We start from the raw sequence: 14,239 nt of genomic DNA on the forward strand, positions 1-14,239 counted from the left end.
CCGTGACGAGCCGGCTACTCCGAGCCGCTACATCCGGTTTCCGGTTTGACGGAAATGTTTTGTTTTACAGTGAATAGGGCCGCGAGGAGCGCTTCCGGCCGCACTGTTAACGTCTGTGTGAGTCTGCAGTGATTTTACCGATCAGAACCTCAGCCCACAACGTTCGCTTGAGGGCTGAGGGGTGAACCACTGTTAACTTATCTCTTGCGTATTTTTAAGAGCTTTGTTCTCTCCTCGCATGTTTCTCTCTCTCTCTCTCCTTCTGAACCGACCTATACACCCGTTCCGATCTGTATTTAGAATACAGTTCATGTAACATAGTTAAATCTATATTTAAAGGGCCTGAACGCATCTGGCCGCCATTTTGAAGCCAAAGCTAAACTAGAACAAAGAATCCTTTGTTCCACCTCCTCCTTTGCGTCTCACACGTGGTCCGGCGGCCATTGGAGATTATTCATCTCTAGACCCGCCCTCAATTCTGGCTCTAAATTCATAACGAACCCGCCATTTTGTTTTGTAGTTTTAAGCCTAACATTGTCGGCCTCCATCTTAGATGTGACGTCACTACGTGACTGAGTCATCGCCACGCCCCTTCTTTTTCTCTCTCTCTCGCACACACACACACACACACACACACATTGATAGACACAGACAGATACACACACGCACAGAGACACATAGATGCATACATGTGTGTTCTAAATTGTGATAAGCTGCTGCCGTTGTTATCTTTGAAATATGGGAGTTTGTTAAAATGATGAATCATTAAATAGCATTAACCATATTTCACACATACACACACATAGATACACACATACACATATAGAGACACATACACACACACACACACACACAGACAGACATACATAGGTAGACCGCAGGTTTACATGTATTTTCTGAATTGTGATAAGTGCTGCTGCTGTGTTTATCTTTGAAATATCGGAGCTTGTTAAAATGATGAATCATTGAATAACATTATAACTTTATTTCCCCTTTTTAATAAATGCTTTTGTAATTAAAGTATCTGTAGTCTGTGATTATTTGTGCATAAGTGTGTGAATACAGCTGGATTATGATTGCCTGTGCTCGAACTTAGAAGCCTTCACTGTTTATTAAGTAATCGTTAATATTAACTATTAAGATTATTAATTTGACATTTATCATTATGAGACTGATAATTATAGTTTGACTCGTAACCCTGTAACCAGGGTGGTGCCCCTCTACGATAAGTTATGGCCTTATCATTTTTTTAATTATTTCTAATAAATAATCTTTTATTATTTTTATAATCATTTTTCGTGATTATTAATAATTAGCCAATGTCAAGTCTACTCCTATTGCACGACACTATCTATCTCTCTCTCTCTCTCTCTCTATCTATCTATCTATCTATCTATCTATCTATCTATCTATCTATCTATCTATCTATCTATCTATCTATCTATCTATCTATCTATCTATCTATCTATCTATCTATCTATCTATCTATCTATCTATCTATCTATCTATCTATCTATCTATCTATCTATCTATCTATCTATCTATCTATCTATCTATCTATCTATCTCTCTCTCTCTCTCTCTCTCTCTATCTATCTATCTATCTATCTATCTATCTATCTATCTATCTATCTATCTATCTATCTATCTCTCTCTCTCTCTCTATCTATCTATCTATCTATTTATCTCTCTCTCACTATCTATCTATCTATCTATCTATCTATCTATCTATCTATCTATCTATCTATCTATCTATCTATCTATCTATCTATCTATCTATCTATCTATCTATCTATCTATCTATCTATCTATCTATCTATCTATCTATCTATCTATCTATCTATCTATCTATCTATCTATCTATCTATCTATCTATCTATCTATCTATCTATCTATCTATCTCTCTCTCTCTATCTATGTCTCTCTCTCTCTCTCTTTATCTATCTATCTATCTATCTATCTATCTATCTATCTAAATTTCTATCTATCTAAATTTCTATCGCTCTCTCTCTCTATATATATCTATCTATCTATCTCTCTTTTTATATATATTTATACTGTTCTATCCACCCATCTATCTATCATCTCTCTCTCTATCTCTCTCTTTTTAAGTTTTACAGTTTTTCACAGTTGTTAACACACAAAAAGCAAAAATTCGGCACAATTTGCACAACATTCACTTCATGTACCAATAGCTTGACCCCATTTGGCACTACTTCACACTCCCTTATCTCATTAGACTCTGACTTTCCTTCTTTACACTCTGATGTAAATTACACAACACCTTGTTGTCAAAACACTACACACAATGTTCAGTAGTTGCACACACTTCTCACCCTAAAATATCAAAGCATCAACCTACAACACACAAATACTCAAATCTCTAAACATTCAGGTCTGTTGAGCAATTTGCAATCAGGATTGCAGCATAAAAGTGTCTTCAGCCTCTGTTTAGTTTGATGAACAATGGAATAGAATAGAATACAGTGTGCTCACAGTATTTATATTCTGCAGGACTGAAAGAGAACCACACCGTGGAGGAAGAACACGCATGTTCACAGCCTAACATTGTCGGCCTCCATCTTAGATGTGACGTCACTACGTGACTGAGTCATCGCCACGCCCCTTCTTTTTCTCTCTCTCTCGCACACACACACACACACACACACACATTGATAGACACAGACAGATACACACACGCACAGAGACACATAGATGCATACATGTGTGTTCTAAATTGTGATAAGCTGCTGCCGTTGTTATCTTTGAAATATGGGAGTTTGTTAAAATGATGAATCATTAAATAGCATTAACCATATTTCACACATACACACACATAGATACACACATACACATATAGAGACACATACACACACACACACACACACAGACAGACATACATAGGTAGACCGCAGGTTTACATGTATTTTCTGAATTGTGATAAGTGCTGCTGCTGTGTTTATCTTTGAAATATCGGAGCTTGTTAAAATGATGAATCATTGAATAACATTATAACTTTATTTCCCCTTTTTAATAAATGCTTTTGTAATTAAAGTATCTGTAGTCTGTGATTATTTGTGCATAAGTGTGTGAATACAGCTGGATTATGATTGCCTGTGCTCGAACTTAGAAGCCTTCACTGTTTATTAAGTAATCGTTAATATTAACTATTAAGATTATTAATTTGACATTTATCATTATGAGACTGATAATTATAGTTTGACTCGTAACCCTGTAACCAGGGTGGTGCCCCTCTACGATAAGTTATGGCCTTATCATTTTTTTAATTATTTCTAATAAATAATCTTTTATTATTTTTATAATCATTTTTCGTGATTATTAATAATTAGCCAATGTCAAGTCTACTCCTATTGCACGACACTATCTATCTCTCTCTCTCTCTCTCTATCTATCTATCTATCTATCTATCTATCTATCTATCTATCTATCTATCTATCTATCTATCTATCTATCTATCTATCTATCTATCTATCTATCTATCTATCTATCTATCTATCTATCTATCTATCTATCTATCTATCTATCTATCTATCTATCTATCTATCTATCTATCTATCTATCTATCTATCTATCTATCTATCTATCTATCTATCTATCTATCTATCTATCTATCTATCTATCTATCTCTCTCTCTCTCTCTCTCTCTCTATCTATCTATCTATCTATCTATCTATCTATCTATCTATCTATCTATCTATCTCTCTCTCTCTCTCTCTCTCTCTCTCTCTCTCTCTATCTATCTATCTATCTATTTATCTCTCTCTCACTCTCTATCTATCTATCTATCTATCTATCTATCTATCTATCTATCTATCTATCTATCTATCTATCTATCTATCTATCTATCTATCTATCTATCTATCTATCTATCTATCTATCTATCTATCTATCTATCTATCTCTCTCTCTCTATCTATGTCTCTCTCTCTCTCTCTTTATCTATCTATCTATCTATCTATCTATCTAAATTTCTATCTATCTAAATTTCTATCGCTCTCTCTCTCTATATATATCTATCTATCTATCTCTCTTTTTATATATATTTATACTGTTCTATCCACCCATCTATCTATCATCTCTCTCTCTATCTCTCTCTTTTTAAGTTTTACAGTTTTTCACAGTTGTTAACACACAAAAAGCAAAAATTCGGCACAATTTGCACAACATTCACTTCATGTACCAATAGCTTGACCCCATTTGGCACTACTTCACACTCCCTTATCTCATTAGACTCTGACTTTCCTTCTTTACACTCTGATGTAAATTACACAACACCTTGTTGTCAAAACACTACACACAATGTTCAGTAGTTGCACACACTTCTCACCCTAAAATATCAAAGCATCAACCTACAACACACAAATACTCAAATCTCTAAACATTCAGGTCTGTTGAGCAATTTGCAATCAGGATTGCAGCATAAAAGTGTCTTCAGCCTCTGTTTAGTTTGATGAACAATGGAATAGAATAGAATACAGTGTGCTCACAGTATTTATATTTTGCAGGACTGAAAGAGAACCACACCGTGGAGGAAGAACACGCATGTTCACAGCCCAACAGGAGACTGAAATTGTAGATATGGTTTGTGAGAACAACGCTATCACACTCAGACAAATACAGTTTTTCACAATTGTTAACACACGTTTTTCAAAACAATAACGGCTTTCTCAAAAATGCACACAGAAAACTGAAAACCTCACACACAAAATCCTAAACCTGACACTCCCTTTGCAAGATGACTCTTTGCCATCAAATCTCTTCACTGTTCGCAAAATGGAACTCGTGTTTTCATTTGGTACACACAGCCATATTTTCAAATGACACACACATACCATTTATTCAGTACACACAACTAAGCATTTGCTTGCACACTTCCAAGCATTTACAGCACACTGAAGTGCAAAATTGAAAACACAATCATCGAAATGGAACACACCATATGAATGACAAATACTCTGGAGAATTTTCTCCTTTTGTAAACTGTTTCAGTGTAGGCCTACTTTTTTCATAGTCAAACATAATACAGCACACAAATATGCAGCAAAAAAAGGTTTATTTCGGTACACACAGAGAACAGTACAGTACTGACACAGACAGCATGAGAATGCAAGTTCAACACAGTGGGCTACAGTGAGACACTGTAGAAAAGGAACAATATTGGATTACAGGTACAACACATGCATGTGTCAGTGCTGAATGTTTGGTACTAACAAGCACAAACTCTCGCTGTAACTCCTTGATGCGTCTGTGTTCTGTTTGAATGGAACCTGTTCACTCGTTTCATCCGCATGGCATTCCTATGAAGAATACCGTCCAATGTAGAGAGGCTGACGGTCTGGACGTTTCTAAATGTAGCATGGTCAGCCAGGATCCTTGTTTTTATTTTTTTTTAGAATTTATTTTTAAAGAAACAAAGATACAATGAACATACATACATAAAACGAAACAAAACAAACAAAAAGAAAGAAAAACACTTTTTGGTCACCTATACATTTTTACAGATGGTACACTGATGATGATAAATGTCAATTCATATAGTAACAGGTCAGTGATGATCCTGTGAGGTTAAAAACACAATCCATTTTTGCCAATACTGCAGATATTTGTCAAATCGTACATTCAGTGAAAAAAACATTCTCTCCATATTTTGAATATCAGTTACAGTATCTATCCAGTCAGTCTCTGTTGGAGGTTCAGCCTGTAGCCATTTTCGTGTTACAGCTTTCTTGCTGGCTGCTAATAGTAATTTTAACAAATATTTGTCTTGCACCGGGTGAGCTGCAATATTGCCCAAATAAACTGTAGAAAAGGAACAGTCAAATCCAACAGTCAAATCCATCTCCAAAAACAGTCCGTATTACTTGTGTTACCACCTGCCGGTATTGCTGAATGTCTGGGCAGCTCCAAAATATATGGAAATGATCTGCCAGCTGTTCTCCACATTTCCTCCAACATAGACCAGTTCCTGCCTCACCTGTTTGTACACATTTTAATTTGGGAGTTATGAAATATCTCATCAGATTCCGCCAACAGAAATCCCTCCAAAGACCCGAGCTGGTGGAAGTGGACTGCACAGAGCCCATATTTGACCAGTCCTCCTCTGAAATGACAAGTCCAGATTCTTTCTCCCATTTTAATCTAACCTTATCTGTTGAGTGTTTTCTACTGGATTGAATACTTGAGTATAATTTTGAAACAAGTTTCCTGTTGTCCATATTTTTATACATGTCAATGAATATGTCAATTAAATTAGCATCACATTTCTCCTTGGATTTAATCACATTATTGAAGTAGGTTTGTAAATACCTAAAAAATCCAGTTTTTCCAAACCATACATCTCTGAAATTTTCTGAAAACTATCCAGTTCTCCCTTTGATGAGATTGAACAGTAAGAAGTGATGCCAATTCTATGCCAATACCTAAACCTCCCATCAATCCCTGCCGGCTTAAAGTCCGGGTCAAAAGCGACCCATCTCAACAGTCTAGACCGTCTTTCAAATAGTGGTGATCTACATTCTTTAAACCAGATTCTAAGAGGGACTTTAGTCCATTGATTTAAACTTTTAACATGCTGCTTGTACAAGATTTTGCTACCTAATATGGATGTAATGGTATATCCAGCTGTGAGGTTTCCAAATCCTTCCATTTTGCTATATACATTGGGTTACAGCAACATGCTAGTGGTCTTAATTGCGCCGCCTTGTAATAATCTGTTAAACATGGTAAAGATCTACCCCCTTTTTCTTTAGAAAGTTGCAGTGTCTTGAACTGAATTCTTGGTCTTCTACCCCCCCATATGAATCTCGATATCCACCTATCCCATTCATTAAATTGTTGCAGTGGTACTTCAGCTGGCAAGGATTGAAAGAGATACAAGAGTCGGGGGAGTACATTCATTTTTATCGTTTCTTTTCTATTATGCATATCTAAGGGAAGTTGGGACCACCTGTCGATATCTGCCCTGATGTTTTTACTTATGGGGCCATAATTGCTATCATATATTTTTGAAATGTCCTTAGGTATTTGAATTCCCAGATACTTTATGTCTGATGAGGTCCATTTGAAGCCAAATCTATTTAGCATGTCTTTCTGAGGGGTGTAGTTATAACTTAGAGTTTGCGTTTTTTGCACGTTTAATTTATATCCTGAGTGAGCTCCAAAATCTTTAAGCGAAGACATCAGTCTGGGAATGCTGACCTCTGGTGTCGTAATAAAAAGTAATACATCATCTGCATATAGACAAATCTTCTGCTCTGTACCTCTAATCATGACTCCTTTTATCACTTCATCATCCCTGATTGACTGTGCCAGGGGCTCAATAAATAAAGCAAAGAGGGCGGGGCTGAGGGGGCAGCCTTGGCGGCAGCCTCTCTCCAAGTTGACAACCTGGGAGATGTGTCCATTAATCTTTATTCTGGCATTTGGTGAGGAGTAAAGAGTTCTAATACAGTTAATAAAATCATCCTTAAAGCCAAATCTTCTCAACACCAAGAACAGATATTTCCAGCGAACCGAGTCGAACGCTTTTTCCGCATCTAAGCTAATCACTGTGGCTCCAATATTCCCCTTATTCACATGATCGATAACGTGTAGCACCCGTCTAATATTATCTTGTGTCTGCCTTTCGCGCACAAAACCAGTTTGGTCTGGATCCACTAGTTCTACTATTATATGCTCTAACCTTTTTACTAATATTGACGCATACAACTTGTAGTCTATATTGAGTACAGAAATTGGTCTATATGAGCTGCATTCTTTTCTGTCCTTCCCCTCCTTAGGAATAACCGAAATGATTGCCTCCCTCCATGTACCTGGTGGTTCACCTTTTTTAAGTGTATAGTTAAAGCAATCAGAAAGCATAGGTGCTATTTGATCCTTAAAGGCCTTGTACCACTCGGCTGGGAAGCCGTCCGTACCCGGCGCTTTGTTTGCTTTTAACCTAGAGATTGCTTTCCCTATTTCCTCCATTGTAATCTCTGCCATCAGGTCTTTATTCTGTTCTTCACCTATTGAGGGTAGATCCATTGACTCCAGAAATGAGCTTATTTCCTGAGGGCTAGTTGTATTTGGTTCCTTATATAAGTCTCTATAGTAATTTTCAAAAACATGTTCAATATCCTCTAACTTATGGCATAATTTTTTAGTTCCAGGGTCCCTTATTTCATATATGGAGCTGTCTGCTTGTTGTTTCCTTAACCTCCATCCCAGAAGCTTCAGGGCCCTTGGTCCATTCTCATAGTATCTCTGTTTTGCAAATTTGGCTTTTTTCTCTAATTCTTCCTCACATAGTTTGTTTATTTCTTTTCTGACATTTCTTATTTGATCTAGAATATAAGCTTCCTTACTTTCAATGTGTTCATTTCTAAAATTTTAAGATTCTCTTCTAAATCAGACAGTTTTTTATATCTTTCCTTTTTTCTGTGTGAGGTCATTGCTATAAGCTTTCCTCTGATCACTGCTTTTGCAGTGTCCCACAAAACACTTGGCGATACTTCTCCATTATTGTTATTGTCCATATAATCTTTAAGTTCCTTCTGCACATATTCCTTGCATGTCCTGTCATTCAAGATGCTTGTATTGAGTCGCCAGAGCGTGTTTTTCTTTTTATTATCCAGATGCACAGTTAAATAAACAGCTGAGTGGTCAGATATGTCTCTGACCCCTATTCTACAGTCTTTAAGTCTGTGTCTGTCTGAGTTGTAAGTAAAAAAATAGTCGATTCTTGAGTATACCCTTTTACTTGCTGAATAGAATGTAAATTGTTTTTCTTCTGGGTGGAAGTCCCTCCATACATCGATCAGTCCCAGCTCCATCAGCATTTTTTTTGTTATTCTGGCGTTAGAAGTTAACCTCTTAAGTTTATTAGAAGAGTCATGTTTAGGTTGTAACTGAATGTTCCAATCTCCTCCACATATCAAAACACCCGAGGCCTCAGAAGCTATCAAATCAAAAATTTCCCTAATACAAGAATTGTCCGGCCCTGGTGGAATATACACATTGACTAATGTAACTTCTTTCTGGTCAAGGTATCCTTTAACAAAGACATATCGACCCTCACTGTCACAGAATTTAGAGACCAGTTGGAAACTGTTAGAGATCAGTATCGCTACTCCTCTCCTTTTCCCGTTCTTATAGGAGGAATGGAAAGTATTTTTAAAACCTAGTTTTTTTAACTTTTCATGTTCCATGTAGTTAAGATGGGTCTCCTGCCAAAACATTACATGCAGCTTTTCCTTTTTCATCTTTGCAATTACCTTTCCCCTCTTACAGTTTTTCTCAGTTGTTAACACACAAAAAGCAAAAATTCGGCACAATTTGCACAACATTTACTTCATGTACCAATAGCTTGACCCCATTTGGCACTACTTCACACTCCCTTATCTCATTAGACTCTGACTTTCCTTCTTTACACTCTGATTTCAATTACACATCACCTTGTTGTCAAAACACTACACACAATGTTCAGTTGTTGCACACACTTCTCAAGTAAAATATCAAAGCATCAACCTACAACACACAAATACTCAAATCTCTAAACATTCAGGTCTGTTGAGCAATTTGCAATCAGGACTGCAGCATAAAAGTGTCTCAGCCTCTGTTTAGTTTGATGAACAATGGAATAGAATAGAATACAGTGTGCTCACAGTATTTATATTTTGCAGGACTGAAAGAGAACCACACCGTGGAGGAAGAACACGCATTTTCACAGCCGAACAGGAGACTGAAATTGTAGATATGGTTCATGAGAACAACGCTATCACACTCAGACAAATAAAAACTAGGATCCTGGCTGACCTGATACATTTAGAAACGTCCAGACCGTCAGCCTCTCTCCATTGGACCGTATTCTTCATAGGAGCCATGCGGATGAAACAAGTGAACAGGGTTCCATTCAAACAGAACCCAGACGCATCAAGGAGTTACCGTGAGAGTTTGTGCTTGTTAGTACCAAACATTCAGCACTGACACATGCATGTATTGTACCTGTAATCCAATATTGTTCCTTTTCTACAGTGTCTCACTGTAGCCCACTGTGTTGACCTCTCTGTGTCCAGACTGTAACTTGCATTCTCATGCTGTCTGTGTCAGTACTGTACTGTTCTCTGTGTGTACCGAAATAAACCTTTTTTTGCTGCACATTTGTGTGCTGTTTTATGTTTGACTATGAAAAAAGTAGGCCTACACTGAAACAGTTTATAAAAGGAGAAATGGCTAATTTTCCAGAGTCATTGTCATTCATATGGTGTGTTCCATTTCGATGATGTTGTTTTCAATTTTGCACTTCAGTGTGTTGTAAATGCTTGGAAGTGTGCAAGCAAATGCTTAGTTGTGTGTACTGAATAAATGGTATGTGTGAGTCATTTGAAAATATGGCTGTGTGTACCAAATGAAAACACGAGTTCCATTTTGTGAACAGTGAAGAGATTTGATGGCAAAGAGTCATCTTGCAAAGGGAGTGTCAGGTTTAGGATTTTGTGTGTGAGGTTTTGAGTTTTCTGTGTGCATTTTTGAGAAAGCCGTTATTGTTTTGAAAAACGTGTGTTAACAATTGTGAAAAACTGTAATTGGATTGTGTAAACCATTGACATTTAGGGTAATTACCCTTTATTCCTGACATTGCATTTAAACCCACAGTTAACAAAAGAATTATGTACAATTAGTGACCAAACTTGAGATGTTCTTGAAACATAAAATGAACTCAACAAATGAAAACAAAATAAAACAAACAAACATATAACAAAACTCAGGTAGACCTCCATTTTGAAGTAGAAAACTACTTCTTTTTGTGGGGGGAGTAGTCTAGTAGTTAACCCCCAGAGCCCCTCTTCAGTGCAGCTCATAATACACCTCCTTAATGAGTGTATTTTGTGCACTTTGTGTGTGACCAGTTCCCTCATTCATATTCGGTCACCTATATTCACTCTATAAGCTAAGGGCGAGCCAATGTAATTTCAAAGAAGAAAAAAATAAAGTTATCTCGTATTCAGTGTAGGAAAAATAAATAAATTCCTCCTAGTGGGGAGGAGGAGGTTGAAAGGGAAGCAACCGACAGCCTTCACGCAAACACTTCAGGGGCATACAGTTTCATCCCTTAAAACAAAACACATTAATTAATGTCCTTAACTGGGCAGTAGTCTTGCTTTCCCCGATTCTTTGCATTTGATTATGTATAAACGCGTGTGAGTTCGTTACCTCCCGATGTCCCTGTCTCTCTATTTTGGCCGGTGAAAGCCTCGCAGCTTCTCCTGGATCTGCTCTTGGCGGCTCTGTCGGGTGGATGTAGCACCTGCTCGCTGCCAGGTCCCCTTCGTCCTCCCCGGGGTCCCAGGCACATCGGCCGGCTTCTCCAGCTCGACGGAGATTCCTCTGATCTTTAGGTCCCGCGCCGCTTCTGCCGCACTCCCGTAGGTTATCGGCCCGCTGTCGAAGAAGACTCGTAGTTTGGCTGGTGGTGGTGTTTGGAATCGTATTCCTTTTTCACGAAGAGTTCTCCTTATTTGCGCGTACTCCTTCCTCTTTGCCAGAGTTTCAGCGGGGTAATCGTGGTCGAAGTAAATCCTCCTGCCGCTGTGGTAGATCTCCTTCTTCTTCCATGCAGAGTGTAGCACCAGTTCTTTAGTTTTAAACTCCTGGAAGTATGCAATCACTGACCTGGGCTGCGCATCATTTGGTGGCCTGGGGCCGAGCGCTCTGTGGCACCTCTGTAAACCAAGTTCAGCTTCGGCGAGGGGCTCCAACTCTTTTTTAATGAAATTTTCAATAAACTCCTGAATGTTGTTTCCCTCGGTCCCCTCTGGGATGCCATAGATGCGGAGATTGTTGCGCCTCGAGCGTGCTTCCAGGTCCGTGAGCTTCATCTGTAAGCGTTCCTGAGTTTGCAGTGACCTGTTGAGCACCTCCTGGAAGTCAGCGTTACACTCCTCCAGGTCGGCTACGCGCGTCTCTGCTTCACCCACTCTGTCAGTTGTAGCTCTGAGGTCGGCTACCACTGCGCCCAGCTTCTGTTGAATTTCCTCTCGTAAGTCAGTTAGCTCCTTTTTCAGGTCTTCTCTGATTCCGGTTCTGAAGTTCCCCAGTTCAGACTTCATCTCTGTGACCATATTTCTTATATCTTCCCGTGTGGCGGCGATGTTACAGTCCATATCCTCTGAAGCTAGTGTTAGCTCGGTGTTTTGGCTGCGTCCACCATGACACTCTTGCCGTTCGTCCATGCTGTTTTACCACCTTCATTCACTGTTTTACCAGTTTTATCCACTTTTCCGTGTAGCTTTCCCTTGCTCTTCTTGTGTTTTTCCCCTTCCATCATTATTGAGAACAAAGTTTAAGAGTAATTTGTATTTAAATTGGGGGATAAACTCCGACCGACCGGGAGGTGTTTGTTTACAGTTTTTCTCAGTTGTTAACACACAAAAAGCAAAAATTCGGCACAATTTGCACAACATTAACTTCATGTACCAATAGCTTGACCCCATTTGGCACTACTTCACACTCCCTTATCTCATTAGACTCTGACTTTCCTTCTTTACACTCTGATGTAAATTACACAACACCTTGTTGTCAAAACACTACACACAATGTTCAGTTGTTGCACACACTTCTCAAGTAAAATATCAAAGCATCAACCTACAACACACAAATACTCAAATCTCTAAACATTCAGGTCTGTTGAGCAATTTGCAATCAGGACTGCAGCATAAAAGTGTCTTCAGCCTCTGTTTTGTTTGATGAACAATGGAATAGAATAGAATACAGTGTGCTCACAGTATTTATATTTTGCAGGACTGAAAGAGAACCACACCGTGGAGGAAGAACACGCATTTTCACAGCCCAACAGGAGACTGAAATTGTAGATATGGTTCATGAGAACAACGCTATCACACTCAGACAAATAAAAACTAGGATCCTGGCTGACCATGCTACATTTAGAAGCATCCAGACCGCCATCCTCTCTACATTAGACCGTATTCTTCATAGGAATGCCATGCGGATGAAACAAGTGAACAGGGTCCCATTCGAACCGAACACAGACGCATCAAGGAGTTACCGTGAGAGTTTGTGTTTGTGTCATCGCTCTGTTTCCTGCCTGAGAGTTGTGGTTGATTTCAGGTTTTATGAGCTAATGCAAAATCTCAAAACATTTAAGGATATATGGTGTGTCAAAGAAGCGATCTAAAAGAAAATTAATTGCATTTTAGCCATATTCTATAATTTATTTTAATGTTGTTTGTTTATCAGTTTTAATCATCTCTATTTCTTTGATGGAAAAGAATAATTGATTGCCCTAGTCTTGTTCTGTAAAACTGAATAAAGTAGGTATTTAAAAATAAAAATAAAACTCTCTCTCTCTCTCTTTCTCTCTCTCTCTCTCTCTCTCTCTCTCTCTCTCTCTCTCTCTCTCTCTCTCTCTATCTATCTATCTATCTATCCATCCATCTAACTAACTAACTAACTAACTAACTAACTAACTAACTAACTAACTAACTAACTAACTAACTAACTAACTAACTAACTAACTAACTAATGAACGTCAGGAGTTTGAGACTGAAGAACAGACGCTTGAGGGATGTTCACTCTTCACCTCACTACTTCATGTTTTAATCACATGTAAGACAGACGGCTGTGGTCCACACCGGACTTCCTCATGTCGACATGACAGGGCGCTTCTGTGCTCGAGCTCAAACGTTGTGCTTGCACTTTTGTTGCTTGGTTGAGTTCCTGTGCTGCAGCTTCAGCTCTTCTCCTCACCGTGCTTCTGTGTTTGTTAAACATTTACTCCCGAATTCTATTTTTTGCTCTTACTTCCCTTTTCATGGAACTTGTCTGTGAAAATTCTCCAACCAGTAGAACGACAGCTGAAGTGACGATAAAATGAAATTGTCCTGCACTTGTTGTGGATACGTTCAATTTTATGTCTTTCTTTATTTAACCCAGGTGCTAGGATGCTAACTCATAAGCCTCTGTGGTTTCTGACAGCAGCATTAATATTAATATAATTAATATTAAAGCTCATGAGGCCAAGAGAAGATAGAAAATATTTAATAGGCACATTTGAAATGATTAAGAACCATATGGAGAGTCAAACGATTTGCCCTCTTCTCGGGTGGGAGCTGAGGATTCATTCTCTAATGTAGTTCCAAACCATGACGGATGTAATGCTTCTCCCAGAAACAGCATTTTGGGGCCTTAACCGCTTCAGACCCGTCTCTTCCTCAACTTCAG

This window comes from Limanda limanda, chromosome 14, assembly GCF_963576545.1.
Source record: "Limanda limanda chromosome 14, fLimLim1.1, whole genome shotgun sequence".
Lineage (NCBI taxonomy): Eukaryota > Metazoa > Chordata > Actinopteri > Pleuronectiformes > Pleuronectidae > Limanda > Limanda limanda.